Below are 22,089 nucleotides of genomic sequence, written 5' to 3' on the forward strand. Positions count from 1 at the left end.
AGTTGAGTTGGCACCGGTTTCGGCTGGCGCCATTTTTTCATACACGGTGTACCTTAACCACGGCGGCACCCGAACAGTTTACAGGAATAACCGTTTCGGAAATGCTTTCACCGTTGGCCCAAAAGCCAATGATCATGTCCTTCCGGACGTCAGATAAATCGCTCCGTTTCCGCATTGTGACAACGACGGCACTGTTCTCCTTCCGTCCAACACGCCTTATACAACCCCTGTTCCTCTCTTGCTAGTGCTGCCACCTGGCGTCTGTGAGTAGTTAGTGCATTTTGAAGTCGAACATAGGCAGTGGTCACATTAATGTGACTGAATCACGCATAATATTAAGCGACAGAAGTAATTGGTTTCCTCTAATGTGATTTCACCAAACTACTTACGCATTTTTTTTGGTTTCTTTTTTACGATATGGTCACGTTTCTTATTATTCTCCGATCAACACGTTTTTTATGTTAAGCAATTTGACGATCGCATTTAATAATAATTTCAACGCCTGTTCCTAAGGGCAAGACTGTTACAACTGCGTGCCTTAGTGTTACTGTCTCTGTACTATTACTTTAGTTTCTGAACTTTTCTTCGCTCATTTCGTTTCAATGTACATGTTAAACATTATTCTAAACCTGCCTTACATAGTTTTCAAGAACATATTGTTACTCTTTCTCAGTCTTTGATGGCTTTCATCTCTGTAGCTCGTTGCTTACTTTTTTGAAATACCTGAAAACAATTTTCCTACCTAATATGCTACGAGACTGTCTACAGTTTGACATATGTCACGAAATTTTTCTGATGTTTCTTAATTTTTCCGTTACAGTGCATCAAAGTACGTACAGCTTTCCCGATGCTTAATTGTGCGTTAATACTTCAATCTGGACTCCTGTAACCTAACCAACTGCTTTATATAAAAACTGTTCAAATGGCAGGCCACACCATCATGTACACTTTTGTGTCAATAACGACTTTCTCGAAGTGGTGTAGCTTCAGTGTTTCAGAGTTTCATATACCAAGATAAGGACGCTCTAAATTTTACGGTGACTTTAACGCATTCTGAACTATCTTCACATTGTATGAGCTCACATATCCCAGTGGTAACAGTAATGAATCAGTGACGGAAGGACACACAGTTCGGAGTCATGTATCACATTTGTCATCTACGATATTCTTACCAAACTCTTCCACAATGCCTTATATTTATTTAAATTTACATGTGTTACTGGTTTCAATTTGCAGTTATGATTTTACTAATACCCATATTTGCTCAAATCATTCATTCTGCGTGGTTTTGTTAGTAGTGCTTATAACCACTTCTTACTCATATTTCCCACATAAAAATAATGACAGTCTCTGTTTTGAAAATATTCTCTTTCTTAGAATCTCGGTGTTTCCTTGGTTCTCTGATTTGTTCTTTTGTGGAAATATAGGAGCGATTATCGAGTTATGCATGACTTATTTAAAGGAATTAATGCTATCCTCATGATGGTTTCGAAGTTCTTCGTTTATTCTTTCATTACCAAACACTATCATTGGAAAAGAGGTTCACAGGCTTCTTGGCCAATTCCCACCTCAACTACTAACCATAATTAAAAACTTCTAAATAAATAGTTTAATATCTCTAATTTTTTCTTGATTCCTTGGAACAGCCGTAGAGTTGACAATGCATCATGCAGTTTCTCAGCCCTTCGAATATTGTCTACATTTCGAAACAGACATCGAAACTAATAAGTAGTCAACTTTCCCATGAATCCTAGAAATGGGGAACTGAGAGCACATGGAACGTGCGGTGCGACGGCAGTAGTTAATCGTTCTCATACCAGGTAAAGGTGTAGTCAGAGACTCTTGTTGGTAGGCATACGCAGAGTTCATACTAAGAGCATAAACTGTCAATGCACAGTTTTCACATAGATATCGGATAGTGCTGCAAATTACCCGATCGTGGTATAGATTTTTTTATTAATTGTTAATTCGCGTGGTCCGATGTTTGCTGTCGTATTATTCGGCGTAAGACTTCTATTTTTTCAGTTATCAGTCACGATTTCCTTCTTATTTGTTCCTTGCATGACGCTTTTTGGGAAATAATTCTCGTTTTCGTGCGCGTTTCTCGTATACTATGCTGGCTAATATTGTTCTATTGTCTCAACTGCAATATCGACGTTCGCTAAGAACAGGACGTGAGAGTAAGCTACCTCTTCCGGCAGTGAATTTTTTTAATTAGTTTTTATTAGTTTATTAGTTTATTAGTATTCTTCCACTAAAGCTCAGTTTTCCCTCTGCCTTGCCTTCATATTGTTACTTTATCGTTCCAAGTTAAGTCGCTCCGGAAGCATCCCCTATGATATTTTGCTATAGTTAGTTTTTCCTGTAACTTATCTTCGATAATGTATTCGAACAATAATATCTGTTTCTGTTTATTTATGGACAATACATTTATTTTTTTTAGTTGCAAAAACTGTCTATATTTACATAATCTCCTGCATTTCGGTACCCTAATATTCTTTCCTTCTTTTGAAACTAAATACATTGTGTCACAGCTTTGAAGGCAAGAAATTACCCAATGAGTAATCATATTTCTATTGCGCAATATGAGGTAAATCCCCAGCCAAGAAAATAGTTTTACCTCATTATAGTCAACTACGAATAACATAGGCAGCATCATGGGTTTCATGATGACCAGCCTAAAGTAAAACTGCAAAAACACAAGCAACAGTCATAAACTTTACTGGAAACGTGTGGAATTATTCAGATGAGCACGAAGCACTACGAAACGTTTTAAGAAGTACTTATTGGGTGGCATGCTGCAAGAAACTCATGGTTCAAAATTTTCTTTTGATGTATTAAGCTTAACTACAGCATCTTAAGGGTAATGGAGTATACCTAATGATTTCAACAATGGTGGCTATGGTTTCATGTGTAGAGTAAGAGATAACAGTCATCAGGAACTCTAGATACATATTTCTATGCAACAGCTTTGCGACGAAACACAAGCATGCAACTGTTTTCAGATTTTCTCTTTAGCTCCATCTATATGCAACTGAATAAAGCGATCTTTGTAGTGCCGTACAAGTTTCGCTTCGAATTCAAAACATAGTAAGAAATAAACAAGTGTTCATAATTTCAGCAATGAATGACAGAAAGTAGAAGAACAAGCCTAATATCGGAACAAGAATAAGAATACACATAGAGCAGTATCTACTAACCTTGACACTGATGATGTCTTCCAAAACATAAAGGCGAAACACTTATGACACGACAAAACTCGTTCTGTTGTACAGACTATCAGAATAATGTCACCCACGACGGTGACAAGGCAACGAAGTCAGTACTGTTCAGCCACTGATGGAACAGTCACAGTAAAGTAGCTGATCGAGATCTTACAATCATCTCTATCCCAGATTCGACTGGCGTACCGTAAACTATTCTCCTCACATGACCGTCGAACAAATACATTTTTGTCTGTAGACGTCTAAACTGGTGACCAACATGATATTGTAATAGGACCACCATGACAAAACCATCGTAGCCCTGGAGTAGAACAATGTATTTCTGGTTTCCTAGTATCAGGCCATATTACAAAAGCCCCCTATAGATATGCAATAGATGTCATGTCTTACTTTTAAACTATTTCAACAATCAGGTATTTCACTGTCAAGGAAAATCAGATGTTCCACGGATAACCAACTTTTACCTGTGATCGTAGGTGACGTAAATCTATCCCCCCCTCTTCTACAAACATAATGCACACACACACACACACACACAGAGAGAGAGAGAGAGAGAGAGAGAGAGAGGGTCATGAGAAACCTCCTTTAAAATTCCTTGCAACACTGAAACAGATACGGCAGCAGTATTGAAATTTGCAGACATTGTAACATACTCTCCTGGAAATGGAAAAAAGAACACATTGACACCGGTGTGTCAGACCCACCATACTTGCTCCGGACACTGCGAGAGGGCTGTACAAGCAATGATCACACGCACGGCACAGCGGACACACCAGGAACCGCGGTGTTGGCCGTCGAATGGCGCTAGCTGCGCAGCATTTGTGCACCGCCGCCGTCAGTGTCAGCCAGTTTGCCGTGGCATACGGAGCTCCATCGCAGTCTTTAACACTGGTAGCATGCCGCGACAGCGTGGACGTGAACCGTATGTGCAGTTGACGGACTTTGAGCGAGGACGTATAGTGGGCATGCGGGAGGCCGGGTGGACGTACCGCCTAATTGCTCAACCCGTGGGGCGTGAGGTCTCCACAGTACATCGATGTTGTCGCCAGTGGTCGGCGGAAGGTGCACGTGCCCGTCGACCTGGGACCGGACCGCAGCGACGCACGGATGCACGCCAAGACCGTAGGATCCTACGCAGTGCCGCAGGGGACCGCACCGCCACTTCCCAGCAAATTAGGGCACTGTTGCTCCTGGGGTATCGGCGAGGACCATTCGCAACCGTCTCCATGAAGCTGGGTTACGGTCCCGCACACCTTTAGGCCGTCTTCCGCTCACGCCCCAACATCGTGCAGCCCGCCTCCAGTGGTGTCGCGACAGGCGTGAATGGAGGGACGAATGGAGACGTGTCGTCTTCAGCGATGAGAGTCGCTTCTGCCTTGGTGCCAATGATGGTCGTATGCGTGTTTGGCGCCGTGCAGGTGAGCGCCACAATCAGGACTGCATACGACCGAGGCACACAGGGCCAACACCCGGCGTCATGGTGTGGGGAGCGATCTACTACACTGGCCGTACACCTCTGGTGATCGTCGAGGGGACACTGAATAGTGCACGGTACATCCAAACCGTCATCGAACCCATCGTTATACCATTCCTAGACCGGCAAGGGAACTTGCTGTTCCAACAGGACAATGCACGTCCGCATGTATCCCGTGCCACCCAACGTGCTTTAGAAGGTGTAAGTCAACTACCCTGGCCAGCAAGATCTCCGGATCTGTCCCCCATTGAGCATGTTTGGGACTGGATGAAGTGTCGTCTCACGCGGTCTGCACGTCCAGCACGAACGCTGGTCCAACTGAGGCGCCAGGTGGAAATGGCATGGCAAGCCGTTCCACAGGACTACATCCAGCATCTCTACGATCGTCTCCATGGGAGAATAGCAGCCTGCATTGCTGCAACATGTTGCAACATTTTGATATCATTAGCATCTATCACGAGACCACAAGCAGTACTACCAAAATGGTCGACATCAGTGTTTCGTTGCGTCAGAGTGATGTCAAAGAATTCCTTGCTAAAGAGGCAACGTTTCTGAAATTAAGCAGAGACTTCAATGTTCCTATTTCTAATCTACGTCGTGCGTTGCGCGATAAACACCCGTTTCAAAAGATCATCTGGTACATAATTATACGCATCCTCTTAATTATCGTTTCTTATGGAAAATATTAGTCATTTTGGGTGGAATAACCTTTAACGTTTTCCCTTACTACCGACTTGGTGCCCTCCGACTACCATCATTTAGTTTCTGGTAAGGGACAGACGCAATAGTACCGCTTTACGAGATGGTAGAGCCGCACGGTGTGGCCGCGCGGTTCTAGGCGCTTCAATCTGGAACCGCGCGACCGATACCGTCGCAGGTTCGAATCCTGCCTCGGGCATGGATGTATGAGATGTCCTTTGGTTAGTTCTAAGTTCTAAGTAGTTCTAAGTTCTAGGGGACTGATGACCACAGATGTTAAGTCCCATAGTGCTCAGAGCCATTTGAACCCTTTTGAGATGGTGGAGAATACCCGGTAAATAGTGCGTCAATGCCTTGGGGAAGCTGGAGCGGAGCTCTGTGGTAAGGATACTGCGATATTCCTGGTTGTGCCTGCCAGTATTTTATCTTCTTAGGCGCTCCCCTTGATGCAGCTTGATACACTTGAAGTAGCAGATGGTACAAAAGTGGAGTGAGGTACAAACGACAGATGGTACAGTATGTACCAGTACCGTGGGAGAATCCGCCAATTGTACTGAACTTCCTTTTATTTGGTGGGAACATTAAGGTGTTAAGCGCCAAAACTCCTAATTTATCTTATTAATCATTTATGTACTTTTCACTATATTTAATCCAGTTTTCAGTGTGATAATCGGGTATGGTTGCCATACGGGTCTACCTTGTTTTGTTTATTAAATTTCACTAGCTTTGAGGCACATAAAAGTAATGATATTACAACTGAAGTGCTTCGGACACGTTTGGGTCGTTTTCGTGCGCCTGGGTGACGAAGTACTTCGGCTGCGTTAGTCAGTGTTTCGGGTGTTCTTCAGAGCCGGACATGTATCTCTGTTTCGGATGGACATGTCGTATTCTGTATCGGAAGTTGTCAGAAAAGTTACCGCATTATTAAGAAAGCTATGTCGAGTGTTGTAGAAGACAGTGTAAAAAGTGATATTTTAAAATACAAACAGGATACATTAATGAGAGGTTTCACGTACCACCATTCTCAGTACTATAGATCTTCCCCTGTTTAGATACAGAGCCTGACCTGGGCAAGTGGCATCCCACAAAGAAAGCACTAACACAGGTCCCAGTTCGAGATGACAGAATAGCATCTTCTGCCGAAGAAGATCCCACGACACACAGAGCTGTCTTCTGTGCTAGGGACGAAACATCAGAAAACGACAGGTAGGTGGGAAGAACAGTTAGAGAATCTTATTCGATCTCGACAGATCTCTCCAGCTTCCATATCTGGATTCTAACACGACAACTATATAATTTTATAGCACATTCGGATATGCAGAACGATGGGGAATATGTGCGCGAAGAAATGGAAACAGGGTTTGAAAGTGAAAGAAATTGTGTAGATTAAGGTGATACACAAGATTTGACTAAATAGATAAAGATTAAAATTTTAAAAATTGTTACTCATTACTTTCAGAGTGGCCCTGGTAGTTTGAGTGCAAACTGTATGAACTAAATGAGAATTGGATTAAAACATTTTTTTCCGAATTTCGACTATTTGTAGACACTGTTGCTTAACGCAGGATGAGGCTTGCGTCCGACAGCTGTACCAAATGGCTCGAAAAATACAGTTTTGCCGAGTGGATGCGACCATCACGCGACTGATCACGTGACAACACGGTGGGCCCCGGCATCCGGCGGGAACAGGGGCTATTAATAGCCGAGCTGTCAGCGGCGGTTGGATAACGCGCGCCAGGTGGGTTCACCAGAACGTTACGCGCCATGTCAAAGCCTGCCATCGATAAACGTCCGTCCGCAGACAAACGAATTTAATTTAAATTTAATCAACGCGGACTCCCAAGCCTAAAAAAAGAGAAAGAAGGGAAAAAGTATACACATACATATCTGATGCCGGTTTCCAGTTCAATACGTAATATCAGTGTATGCAACAGAATATTTGAAAAATTAAATGCGTTGCAGGGTATTCTGCAGGACGAAAATGAAAGAACGTCTAGGACAAAACATATACATATTCTCCAATCTCACGCATAGCCATTCACTCTGTCGCACAGACTGGCTTCATTTCTGTTTCCCTCAATGAATTTCATGTTATTTGTAAAATTAAATAGCCCATATCTTGTAAGCTGTTCACACATATTTCAAAAATGTTATTTACGATATTTACGATGAACGGGAATCGCATGCTGAAGTCTTCACAGTACTTCGGCTCACTCTCAATGTCATTAGCTGAATAAAATAAAATGGAAGTAGTAGATTGATTGTGCTACAAACCTCGAAAGGTCATTTCCAGGAAAGATAGCCCTCTCTTTATCACTTCACAGGAGAAGGGGATGAAAATATGTGAAGTTATAGGCCAAATTGGGGTACACAAATTTAGTTATTGTCGTGAGTCACAAAACGCTGCAGATATACCCGTCCTGAGGACGCCCGGAGCAATAATTCCAGCTGATAAACGGTATGATCAAATTATAGCTCATAGGTAAACGGATGCCCTTTTTGAATAACAAGAAAGACTATGCCTCTTTCCACACGATCAATTTGACCTCGACAGTACAAAACCCCAACCACATTTGTGTGCGAAGTAGATGAACAATAGAACATCTGGAATTGAATCTGGATCAAAGGCGGCGGGTTCCCTTCACTGTTGATGTAGCTGCGAGGCGAATTTGAAAAGTGATTTACACATTATTATGACAGGCCAACTAGCTTGTAGGGAATGATGCACTATAAAGCACACTGTAAAATGACATTACTTTTCCAAAATGGTTCAAATGGCTCTGAGCACTATGGGACTTAACATCTATTGTCATTAGTCCCCTAGAACTTAGAACTACTTAAACGTAACTAACCTAATGACATCACATACATCCATGCCCGAGGCAGGATTCGAACCTGCGACCGTAGCAGTCGAGCCGTTCCGGGATGAAGCGCCTACAGCCGTTTCTTTCTTTCTTTTTTTTTAAAAAAAAAATCTCAATATGTTCGTTTTCGCTCGATGTATCTGCTCGGGGCGGACGTCGCAAGACACCCGTTTCAGTTCGTCGTTGATATATCAACTCAGTTTTTTTATTACAGAGGCTAGTTAACCCTGTGACCGAACACGCTGAGTAACCGTGCCGGCACCGCTCGGCCACCACGGCCGGCTTACTTTTCCCATTGCCATGTACAAAACTATCACAACTCTCAAACTAAATTTCACTTCTTCGACGACAGCTATCTCCCGCCATTCGAGAGACGCTGTTTGCGATTACTGCCTATTAATTCGTCGATTGCCTAGACATTCTCGGCTCTGGGGGATATCGATAGCCTTCTTTTCCTATGAGCGTAACCAACTTCTATGCGTCCTTTATGAAAACTGACGCACCATTGCACTACGGCTGGAGGTGCCGTTGCAGTTGGTCTACATACCGCCAGAATTTCACGGTGAAACTGCCTAAAATTTAGGAACCCTACGTCCGGCATACGTCTACCACAGTACCTAGCCTCCTACTTTCCAAACTTCACAGAAGCTCTTCTGCGAAGAGCTTCTGTGAGATTTGGAAAGTAGGAGACGAACTGAAGCTGTGAGGACGGGTCGTGAGTCGTGCTTCGGTAGCTCCGATGGTAGAGCACTAGCCCGCGAAAGGCAGAGGTCCCGAGTTCGAGTCTCAGTCCGGCACACAGTTTTAATCTGCCCGGAAGTTCCATATCAGAGCACACACCGCTGCAGAGTGAAAATCTCATTCTGGATCTACACTGCTGTGTAAAAATGGTAATCTGAGAGCTGTGCAGTATCGGGAAAGGATTCTAAGACCTGTAGTGCAGCCCTAAATTCCAAATTTCTGCGATAACCTCCTCTTTCAGGACGATAATTTAGGACCACACTGTGTCCATCTGGGGAACACTTTCCCGCGGGGGACAGGAATCAACGAAAAACAATGGCCTGTGGTGTCTTCTGACAGCAGTCCATTCGAACATGATTGGGAACAGTTGCATCTTGCAGTGCGTTGTCGCATTAATCTAGTCCACGCAATGGATTAACTCAGAAGGGAAGCATCAAAGAGTGAGACAGACTGGAGTAGAAATGTGTCCATTATCTTGTTTTTTCACAGAATTCCAAGAAGGATCAAAGCATTTTACAAAGCTCAAGATTGAGAAATGACTGCTTGCATGTATCCGTTAAGGTTGTATCTAATGTAATCGTTTCTTCGGAAACTCTGCTGTAGCGACAGATAGAGGGCGTAAATATGAGTGTTACTTGATTCCTCACCTAATGCTAATTCTTCGTAAGGTTCAAACAAAGCTGTGGACATTCATGGTGTCCTTCAGTGTATACATTCAGTATCGCCTGTTAATCTTGCATGGTACATTTCTCACGCTTCGTTGGCAGTGGATATTTCCTATTGAAGGGCATTATAACAATGTTACTTTTAAACAACACAGTCTGCTACTCAGTATACGAGGCGAACACCGTCCAGTACGTTCTGAATTTGCCTCAAGTTTCTCGTATTCAAACCATTTGATGAGGTGAACATCCGCCACTGAGGAACACTGTAATCGAATAAAATTGTTAATGACAGACTCGATCCCTACATATTCTTGATCTTTTTTTATTATTTGATGGAACCTAATTATGTAGCTTCCGAATCTGCTGGTGCAATAAAAAAGACAAATTAGTTACAACCGAAACGGATTTTTCTCACATTTAATACTGGATTCGAAGGCTATAAAACTCGGCGTTTAGCAAACAATGCGTGGTAAATATGAGTGTTACTTGATTCCTCACCTAATTACCAAGTGTTACTTGATTCCTCACCTAATGCAGCCGGCCGGAGCGGTTCTAGGCGCTTCAGTCCGAAACCGCGCGACCGCCACGGTCGCAGGTTCGAAATCTGCTTCGGGCATGGATGTGAGTGATGTCCTTAGGTTAGTTAGGTTTTAGTAGTTCTAAGTTTTAGGAAACTGATGACCTCAGAAGTTATGTCCCACAGTGCTCAGAGCCATTTGAACTCTTTTTAGTGCATGTCACACACTACAGTGAAAGTCATGGGATAGCGATATGTATATATTCATATGGTGGTGTCATCTACGAAAGGTATGAAAGCGTACTGTATTAGCAGGGCTCTCATTTGTACTCAGGTGATTCACGTGAAAACTTTCCGACATGATCGTGGCCGCACGACGGGAAGTAACAGATAGTGAACGCGAAATGGTATTTGGAGCTAGAGGCATGGGATATTCCATTTCACATATCATTACGAAATTCAGTATTCCGAGATCCACAGTGTCAATAGTGTGGAGATAATACCAGACTTCAGGCATTAACTCTCTCCATTGACAAAGCAGTTGCCAAGCGCCTTAACTTAACGACGGAGAGCAGTGGCATTTGCGTAGAATTTTCCTGAAGACAGGCAGGTAATAGCGAATGAAATAACAGCAGGAATCAATGTGGGACGTACGACGAACGTATCCGTTAGGGCTGTAAAGAGGAATTAGGCGTTAATGGGCTATGGCAGCAGACGAACGATAAGAGTGTCTTCGCTAACAGCATGGCATCGCCTGCAACGCTTCTCCTGAGCTCGTTACTATATCGACTGGACCTTAGGCGAATGGAAAACCTTGGCCTGGTTGAATGAGTCCCGATTTCTATTTGTAACAGCTGATGGTAGGGTCCGTGTATGGCGCAGACACCATGAAACCAAGAACTCAGGATGTCGACAAGGTTCAATAATGGGTTGGGTTGTGTTTACGTGGAATGGACTGGATCCTCTGGTCCAACTGAACCGATCATGACTAGAAATGGTTGTGTTCGCCTACTTGTAAACGATTTACAGCTGTTCATGAGCTTCATATTCCCTTACATGAATTTTTGTGGATGACAACGCGCCACGTCATCAGTCCACAATTTTCTCCAATTGGTCTGAGGGACATTCTGGACATTTCGAGTGAATAATTTGACCACCCAAATAGCCTAACGCGACTCACATCGAACATTTATGGGTCATAATCGAGAGGTCAGTCAGTGTACAAAATCGTGCCCCAGCAACCCTTTCAAAATTATGGGCAGCTTCCGTGGCATCATGGCTCAATATTTCTGCAGGGGATTTGTTGAGCCTATGCCATGTGGAGCAGCTGCACTACTCAGGAGAAAAGAAACTCCGACAAGATATTAGTAGGCAACCCATGACTTTTGTCACGTCCGCGTATGATTTACTGTAAATACCGAGCTAGTCTAAATAATTCATTGGGTATCAAAGCACTGTTTATTTGCAGGTAGCTAGCTGCTGGTGGCCGAACGGTTCTAGGCGCTTCAGTCCGGAACTGCGCGACCGCTACGGTCGCAGGTTCGAATCCTGCTTCGGGCATGGGGTTGGGGGTTGTTTTGGGGGAAGAGACGAAACAGCGATGTCATCGATCTCATCGGATTAGGGAAGGATGCGGAAGGAAGTCGGCCGTGCCCTTTCAAAGGAACCATCCCGGCATTGGCCAGGAGTGATTTAGGGAAATCACGGAAAACTTAAATCAGGATGGCCGGACGCGGGATTGAACCGTCGTCCTCCCGAATGCGAGTCCAGTGTGCTAACCACTGAGCCACCTCGCTCGGTGCCTCGGGCATGGATGTGTGTGATGTCTAGAGGACTGATGACCTCAGATGTTAAGTCACATAGTGCTCAGAGCCACTTGAACCATTTTTGAACTTACAGGTAAACATTCTACAAGGATGGATGATACATTGAAAAGATATACTCACAAACCTCCCTGGTACATTTTACAAATGTTCAATGCATGCACACTTGGCCACACAACATGCATTCAAACAGTAATCTTGTTGCCCTCATATGTTCACTACCTTGTTTCTTTCATTGTCCGTCACAGTAGCAGTAATGCATTGTTGCAGTTCTTGTATAGTTGTTGGCGATGGGGTTACATAAACTTCGTCCTTAACATAACCCCTAAGGATCGAATTACATGTCGTGAGATCTGGCGTTCTAAATAAGGTTGAGGGTGAGGGGGAACTATGAAAACAAAGGAAGATCACCCAGACCAATGTGCCCTATCCAACAGTGTGGTAGTTCTCTGTCGGGAAAGGCGGGGAGTGTTTTCTCGAATCAGGTGGAGAGCCGTCCTGTTCAAATATAGAAGTGGAGGTGTCAGCAGTCAGTAGTAACAACAACCACAACACCAACATATCCAGGTAGACGGACACGGAAAACATTCACTTTTGGCGAATTCCTTTTTCAATTCCACACGTACATGCGGCAATTCAGAACCCTACATTTTCACATTATGACGATTCACATTTCCCGACAGTCGGGAAGTCGCCTCATTCATGAATACCAGTGTTTCCGCAAATTCCTCATAATCGGCCATAGCTTTCTGCATTCGGGAACAGAACTCGAATCAGCAGGCATTTTGATGTGGAACCAAGTGCTTTAATAGTTTCAAACGGTAGGGTCTGTCATGCAAACGCCGCACTCTTTCCTGCGGAATATCCACTTCACAGCTTGCACGAACGTTTGGCTTTTGTGGGCTGCACACAAAGCTCTCTCTCACGCGCTACGTGATTTTCCCTGAGACACGTGATCACTCCGTGCTTTAAACTTTACACAAACGACCAGTATTTCGAAACGAGAGGAAAATGCTAAGGTGAACAGGTGCCGCATTTTCGTATTTGAGTAGGTATGAGCGCTGAACGCTCGTAACCGGAGGACACTTCACATATTCATACACTCAAAAACCCTTCGCCTGCATTGCCGCCATTTTGTAGAGTTCTGTCACAGGCTTTCCATCTGACGTGCTCGCGAACTACGAGATCGAACTTTTAACCTTGGTTAGTGTATCGATCTTTTCAAGTACCGTCCTTTTCTTTACCTCTGTCTTTGTACGTCGTTTACTTGTCAATAAAAAGTCATTTGAAACTTGATGAATCATTTAGGCTAACTACGCACATAGCAGAGTCAGTGATAAAAGATTCCTCCTGCAAAAATTGTAGCCTGCTTTTAACTGTGAAGCACAAACAGTTGCAGGCGATAACAGTAGTCGCCTATAGAGCTGCGACAACATAGACATCGTCATGGAGAGGTATATAAGATCGTGTTACATGATTGTTAGATACGCTCGAAGCAGTCGTACGAAGCCGAGTGCATCTGTTACGGTTCTTCTTTCATCGATTTTAGCTATACTTGTAGATTTGAACAGTGGTTCACATTCTTATCCGGAAGCCCTGAAAGAGATTATTTTGTTTCCCAAATCTACGTACGTCTATTGTGAGTATGGTTTCTTTGAAGAGGAGATCACGGATCTGATTTTCCACATTCTTCCAACCTGTACTATGAATCGTCTGTACTGACTTCATTCGAGGCTTAGTACTAAAGCATAACCTTCAAAATCGCTGATATATTTTTTACGCGAACTACTGCAGCACACAAAGTGGATCTGCAATCTCCAATCCGAGAGCGTTTTTAGCAGGAATTTCCTGTACTCATTCAACCGTCAAAATCCGCAGTACTTTCTTCATTCGAAGCCTATCGTTTGTGCCTCGTGACTGATATTATGTAAGTGTGACTAGTGTAGGTTACTGTATTGTATACAGTGGACGTCTATTGCAGTGTTTGTGCTGTTGGTGACAAGCGATCCACCTGATAGAAAATAATTTCAAATTACTTCTAAATATAATTTGTCTCTTTGCTGTCGACAGCTTGTTGGAGATACACTTCTAGGCTAGCGTCTATCTATCAGTGGTGTGGCTAAGAAAATATCAGTGACTCCAGACACTCATTTATCTAGCATCTACTGAAATCATACAGTTCCTCTTGGATCTGACTATACGGGAATATATTAGAATTTATAAACCACTAACAGCCTACACAAACATCACGAATTCACACTGCATATCGTTTCTTAGTATTTTTCAGTACTATGAATATGCATTAATGATGAACTGAGCAAATCCAGAATGTATGATTATGGGCTGTGGTAGAGTGCAACTAAGCAAGGCGTACAACATTTCGTGCATCACTGTTGGTAAGTAATTGTTGCGACCCAGTAACATGCGACTCTTTAGATCTTGCATATGTGTAAAGCTGTAGAAATGCTGTTATAAGAGGTCCTTCGAGCGGCAGAACTAAGTAAATGTAAACCATTTTTTAAATAGCTGCAGTGAGCCTTAGTAGCTAGAATTTTGACAGTGCGTTTCTTTCGGTGTATTCCTCCTGTGCGAAAAATACCCTGGTAGGTTTCGACATGTCCGGTTGGACCATTCGCTTGTTAGTGAGTGTACCATAGGTTCTTCCACTCAACTGGCAATTGTATGGCGCGAGGTAGTACCAGGGTCGGTTAAAGGTCGAGCAATCTCCGTAGCAGGGCGAAGTGCGAGGTCCCTGTAAAGCACATTTCGCACGCTTTCACACTGGATAACACTAGACGCAGGCCACGCTTTACCACTACCACTGCCAAATCGAATATTAACAAGCAGACCCTGTGAAGATTCGGAACAAAGGCCAGGAAAAAGGAAGTCTGCTTCAGACTATGCCGCACAGAAATTTTAACGACAAATCGCTTGGGAGGCCTGATCGTTGCTTTTAACAAATGGAAACCTACTTTCGGGGAGAGATAACGAACATTCCAAAATATCTAAAATGGTCAAACATTAAAGAACATATTAGAACTTCAGAGAAATTAGATGAAACATAACAGGCAAATATGCTGTAAGAGCAAAATATTGCTGAACTTCAAATTACTAAAAGGACGTAAAACAGTATCGTGAGAATAGCACTACGTGAGGTGAGTGTGACCAACATTAATTGAGAACAACTAACTATTTTTACCTGAAAATTTTTAACTACCTGAAGCAAATAGTGTGCCACAATTCGATAATAATGCAAGGATGATCGGAGTAGAGTAGAGTGTGCAAATAAATCTCTTTCGCCAATTGGCAATGCGTGGAATTACGTTTAATAAAATACGAGTACAAGGAATATACAGTTCAGACTTCCGAAAAGCAATCAATTTTCTGTTAATGTTCTGTTTTATCTGCTGCATTAAAATACTGCACTGTGATGACCAAGTTACGCTAAACAATAATATTATTTTACCTTCAAAACTGCTAATGGGTTTAATTTCTTCACCTTTTCTCTTGAGACTTCACCGTTTTCACATTACTTCTAATGAACTGGTCGTTCACTGTTCCAATGAAACATGTTACACCATAAAATTACAGTACAAAGTTGAAAATCATGGAGTACCACGGCATGGCAAAATACTCTATTAGTAATGCGAGCAGTGATCGATCTTCGTTTTGATGTAGCACTCTGATAGTGAAGACAGTAACACTCATATTATTAATGCAGCACTTCAAAGATAACCTTTCTTTGCCCATGAGTTCCAGAAAAAAAAAAAGTCACAGTTTAGTTTTCCATATAACCGAAGTAATTTCTTAGTAATCGCAAGAGTTGCTGTATTTGGCCACGCGTACTTTGGTGACATATTGCATTCTATTGATGAATCCGAGAGAGGGAGGGAGAGAGAGACGCATAATTAACTAATTGACTTTCTGTTGGTACCGAACGGCCACGGCACTTCATTATATATGTACATATGATTCGCAAACGCTCAACGCTTCAGTGGCAGCACAGCTAATGGGAGAACAAAAACAAAAATATCAATTTACTTTGTGCCACAAGAACTGCGGACATTTCCATTAAAGCTGTGAAAGCTTCCTCATATCTTACGTCCATTTCACATGCAGCTGTAACTGCACATAATGGAAATAGAGAATTTACCACAAATAATTATTTTGGTACAGACCAACGAAACAGATACTAAAAGAGTATTTTCTTGATAATTTGACATAATGTTCTCTGATCTTCCGTACCCATGTCTTCTTAATGATTTGATGATGCGGCCTGCCACGAATTCCTCTCCTGTGCCAAATTTTTCATCACAAAATAGCACTTGCAACCTACGTCCTCAATTATTTTATCTACGTATTCCACTTTCTGTCTTTCCCTGCAGTTGCCTCTACTGCAAAGGAAGTTATTCCCTGATGTCTTAACACAAGTCGTATCATCCTGTCCCTTCTTCTTGACAGTGTTTTCCACATATTTCTCCCCCCCCCCCTCGATTCTGTAGAAAACCTCCTCGTTCCTTATCTTAACAGTTCTCCGAAAATTTTACATTCTTCTGTAGCACCACGTCTCAGATGGTTAGATTCTCTTCTGTTCCGCATTCCTAGAGTCCATGCCACACTACAATACAATGCTGTGCTCCAAACGTATATTCTCAGAAATTACTTATTTAAATTAAAACGTATGATTGATGTTAACAGAGTTCTTTTGGTCATGAGTGCCTTCTTTGGCTGTACTAGCTGCTTTTTATGTCGTACTTGCTGCCGAGGAAGCAGGACTACTTAACTTCATCAATTTCGCGTTCATCAGTGCTGACGTTAAGTTTCTCATTGTTTTCATTTCTGCTACTTCTCATTACTTTCCTCTTTCTTCGATTTAGTCTTAATCCATATCATTCCATTCAACTCATCCTGTAATTCTTGTTGACTTTCACTGATGTTAGCAATGTCATCAGCAAATCTTATCATTGATGTCTTTTCACCTTTCTTCTATTTCCGTTATTGTTTCTTCGATGTATAGATTGAATGGGACGGACGAATGAGTACGTCCCTATCTCATGCCCTTTTTAATCCGAAAATTTTGTTCTTGGTCTACCTCTCCTATTATACCCTCTAGGTTGTACAGACGGAATATTACCCATCTTCCCCTACAGCTTACCCCTTTTTTTTCTCAGAATATCTAGTATATTCCACCATTTGATATTATCAAACGCTTTTTCCAGGTCGGCAAATCCCATGAATGCGCCTAGATTTTTCTTTTCTCTTGCGTCTGTTATCAACGTCACAATTGCCCCTCTATAGCCAAACTGATCGTCATGTAACAGATCTTCGATTTTCTTTTCCATTCTTCTGTATTTACGGCCTTGCCGCAGTGATAACCCCGTTTCGCATCAGATCATCGAAGGTAAGCGCAGTCGCGGTGGGCTACCACTTGGGTGGATGACCATCCGGTCTGACGAGTGCTGTAGACAAGCTGCGTGCACTCAGCTCTTGTGAGCCAAACTGATGAGCTACTTGGTTGACAAGTACGCGGCTCCTGTCTCGTAAGCTGACATAACGGCCGGAAGAGCGGTGTGCTGACCATACGCCCGTCCGGACGAGTAGAGAGGGTGAGTATGCTAATCTTTTATAGCCCCAATGTTAGGCCGGTGATGGAGCCCCTCAGAAAGGTAGCAGGCAAAGCCAGAAAGAAGTCCAGTGTGCATTCGGTATGTTTGCCGGGAGGTCCGTGATGTGGAGGAGGCCCTGCCGGAGGCTACTGAGCGCACTGGCTGCAACCGGCTACATGTAGTGGCACATGTCGGCACGAATGACGCCAGCCGCATCGGTTCTGAGGCCATCTTCGGCTCCTTTCGGTAGCTTGCTGATTTAGTGAAAGCAACTAGCAGCTTACGCGGGGTGCAGGCTAAGCTGTCTATTTGTAGCATCGTACCCAGGGTTGATCACGGTCCTCTGTTTTGGATCAGAAGTGGAAGTTCTAAACCAGAGGCTCTGATGGCTGTGCAACAGCATCGGGTGCGAATATCTCGACTTCCGCTATCGGGTGCTGGTAGGGTTCGCCTTAGTATGTAAGGCGTTACTACACGCAGGAAGCGGCAACTAGGGTAGCGGAGACGTGTGGTGTGCACGTGGGGCTTGTTTTGGTTCGAGGACCTCTCCCTTGGAAGATAACACGATTTGCCTGTTAAATCAGCCACAGCGACCTCAGAGAATCTTGGTCCACGCAGATCAGAGATAGAAAAGAATAATACGATTTTAGTAACCTTCAGGAGCATCCAAGGAAAGGTCTCCCAAATTAGCATTGCTTATTGAATGCTATAATGCACAGACAGTATTGGGAACAGAAAGCTGATTGAAGCCAGACAAAAATGACAACGATATTCTAAGTTCAGACAGGAATTTTTATCGTAAGGGTAGATTAGTCGCCAATGGTGGGCAGCGTGTTTGTTGCCGTAAAAAGTTCGACCAAATCTAGCGAGGTTATCACGGATTCCGAATGTGAATTAATCTTGGTGACATGAGTATCAAAGAACGGATAAAAATGGTGATCGGATGCTTTTATAGACCACCTGGGTCAGGATCTGTAGTTGTAGAGCGCTTCAGACAGAGCTTGCAGAACATCATTAGAAATTTTCCTGATCATGCCGTTGTAATACTGTGTGACTTCTACTTGCCAGGTATAGATTGGGAGTGTTATGCCATCAAAACTGGTGCCAGAGACAGAGAATCGTGTGGCATTGTTCTGAACGTCTTGACCGAAAATAATCTTGAGCATATAGAGAGGCAACTTAGACTTCCTGGCAACAAAAAGACCTGAACTTATCGACTCAGTTAACGTAGAGGAAGGTATCAGTGATCATAAGGCTGTGACCGCTACTATAGCCTAGGGTCCTACAAAGAATAACAAGAAAGATCGAAAGATATATTTGCTCAGCAAGGGTAACAGGATACAAATTTCAGAATATCTCAGCAGTCAGCATTAAATATTCGGTGATGAGGACGACGATGTGGAGAACAAATGGAAAAATTTTCAAATGCATCGTTCAATATGCCCTAGAGAGTAAAGGTTTTAAGGAATGGAAAAGATCCAACATGGTTTAATAGCCGTATTAGAAAAGAGCTACGTAAACAAAGAGCAGTTCATCTCAAATTCAAGAGAAGTGAAACCCTAGCTGACAAACGAAAGCTGCACGAATCGAAAATGAGCGTAAGGAGAGCAATAAGACAAGCGTTCTATTATTTCGAAAGTAAGACGTTGTCAACCGACCTGAGTAAAAACCCTAAGAGATTTTGGTCGTAAATAAAATCAGTAAGTGGGTCAAAATCATCTATTCATTCTCTTAGCGACCACACTGGCACCGAAATGGAAGATAACACACAGAAGGCCAAAATACTGAATTCGGTCTTCCGAAGTTGTTTCACCGAGGAAGGTCGTAACACTGTCGCTCCTTTCAACCGTCGTGCTAACGGCGAAATGGCTGATATTGAGATAATCGATCGCGGAATTGAAAAGCAGCTACAATCGCTTAGTAGTGGAAACGTTTCAGGACAGATGAGATACTATCAGATTCTATAAAGATTATGCCGGCCGCAGTGTCCGTGCGGTTCTAGGCGCTTCAGTCCGGAACCCCGCGACTGCTACGGTCACAGGTTCGAATCCTGCCTCGGGCATGGATGTGTGTGATGTCCTTAGGTTAGTTAGGTTTAAGTAGTTCTAAGTTCTAGGGGACTCATGACCTCAGATGTAAAGTCCCATAGTGCTCAGAGTCATCTGAACCATATAAAGATTATGCGAAAGAACTTGCTCCTCTTCTAGCAATAATTTATCGTAGATCACTTGAGCAATGAAAGGTACCTAACGACTGGAAAAAAGCGCAGGTCATACCCGTTTTAAGAAAGGCCGTGAGACAGATCCATACAGTTATAGACCTATATCGTTGATGTCAGTCTGTTATAGCATTCTGGAACATGTTTTATGCTCAAGAATTATGACGTTCTTAGAAATTGAACAGGTGCTCTATAAAAATCAACATGTATTCCATAAACAAACAAAAATGGTTCAAATGGCTCTGAGCACAATGGGACTTAGCATCTGAGGTCATCCGTCCCCTAGAGCTTAGAACAACGTAAACCTAACTAATCTAAGGACACCACACACATCCATGCTCGAGGCAGGATTCGAACCTGCGACCGTAGCAGTCGCGCGGTTCTGGACTGAAGCGCCTAGAACCGTTCGGCCACCGCGGCCGGCATTCCACAAACAGAGATCCTGCGAAACTCAGCTCGCCATTTTCCTCAATGAGATCCACAGCGCAGTGGAGAACGGCGCTCAGGTTGATGCCATGTTCCTTGATTTCAGTTAGGCATTTAACACCGTCTCGCATTGCCGTTCAATGAAAAAAATGAGCTTACGGAGTATCGGAGCAGACCTGCGATTGGATTCAAGACTTTCTTGCTGATAGAACTAAACATGTCGCTCTTAAAGGAACTAAATCGATAGATGTAAAGGTAATATCCGGAGTACCACAGGTAAGTGTGATAGGACCGTTGCTGTTCACAGTATATATAAATGATCTAGTAGAACGCTTCGAATGCTCTTCTCTTCAGGGCTATTCGCAGAGAATGCAGTTGTTTATACCAAAGTGGCAACGGCAAAAGATAGTAAGAATTTGCAGAAAGACCGGCAGAGAATTGATGAATGGTGCAGATTCTGGCAGTTGATCCTGAACGTGAATAAATGTAATATATTGCACATACATCGGAAAGGAAATCTACTATTGCGCACCTACACTATTGATGACAAACAGCTGGAGACAGCAACTGCCGTATAATATCTAGGTGTAAGTATCCAGAACGACCTTTAGTGGAATGACCATATAACACAGATAGTGGGAAAATCAGACACAAGGCTCAGATTCATCAGAAGAATCTTAAGAAAATATAACTCACCCACGAAAGAAGTGGGTTATAAGGCTCTTGTTTGCCCAATTCTTGATATTGTTCACCTATCTCGGACCTCTATCAAGTAGTACTGGTAGAGGAGAAAGAGAAGCTCCAACGAAGAGTGGCGCGTTTGGTCACGGGATCGTTTTGCTCGCGAGAGAGCGTTACGGAGATGCCAGCAAACTCCACTGCAGACGTTACAAACGAGACTTTCTGCATCACGGAGAGATTTACTACTGAAATTTCGGTACAGCACTTTTCAGGTGGAATTGGACAACATATTACTCCCCCCACATACATCTCGCTTGTTGACCTCGAGCAGAAAATTACAGCGATTTGAGCCAATACAGAGGCATAACTACAATCATTCTTCCCTGGGCACGAGTGGAACAGGGTTGGAGGGATGAGATAGTGGTACCCAAAGTACCCTCCGACACACGCCATTAGGTGGCTTGCGGAATATGATGTAGATGTACACTATGTAATGAAAAGTATCCGGACACTTGGCTGAAAACGACTTATAAGTTCCTGACGCCCTCCATCGCTAACGCTGTAATTCAGTACTGTGTTGTCCCAGCCTTAGCCTTGATGACACCACCACACCATAACACCCCCACCCTAGAATTTTAGTGTTGGCTCTACACACGGGCTATCAGATGACGTTCACCGGGCATTCGCCATACCCACAACCTGCCATCCGATCGCCACATGGTGTTCCGTGATTTGTCACTCCATACAACGTTTTCACACTGTTCACTCGTCCAAAGTTTACCCTCTTTGCACTAAGCGAGGCACCGTTTGGCATTTACTGGCGTGATGTGCCACTCGACCATGATTGGTTCAAATGGCTCTGAGCACAATGGGACTTAACATCTATGGTCATCAGTCCCCTAGAACTTAGAACTACTTAAACCTAACTAACGTAAGGACATCACACAACACCCAGCCATCACGAGGCAGAGAAAATCCCTGACCCCGTCGGGAATCAAACCCGGGAATCCGGGCGTGGGAAGCGAGAACGCTACCGCACGACCACGAGCTGCGGACCACTCGAGCATGAAATCCAAGTTTTCTCACTTCCCGCCTAACTGTCATACTTGCAGTGGATCTTGATGCAGTTTGGAATTCCTGTGTGATGGACT

General features: G+C 43.4%; 1 protein-coding gene across 1 annotated transcript in view; it reads right to left on the minus strand.

Moving 5' to 3' along the window:
- The window catches only part of LOC126356354 (zwei Ig domain protein zig-8-like), a 763,413-nt gene that overhangs the window by 172,185 nt on the left and 569,139 nt on the right, over positions 1-22,089 (minus strand). The gene's annotated exons all lie outside the window — the stretch shown is intronic.

The sequence above is a fragment of the Schistocerca gregaria genome, chromosome 1 (assembly GCF_023897955.1).
Source record: "Schistocerca gregaria isolate iqSchGreg1 chromosome 1, iqSchGreg1.2, whole genome shotgun sequence".
In the NCBI taxonomy this organism is placed as follows: Eukaryota; Metazoa; Arthropoda; class Insecta; order Orthoptera; family Acrididae; genus Schistocerca; species Schistocerca gregaria.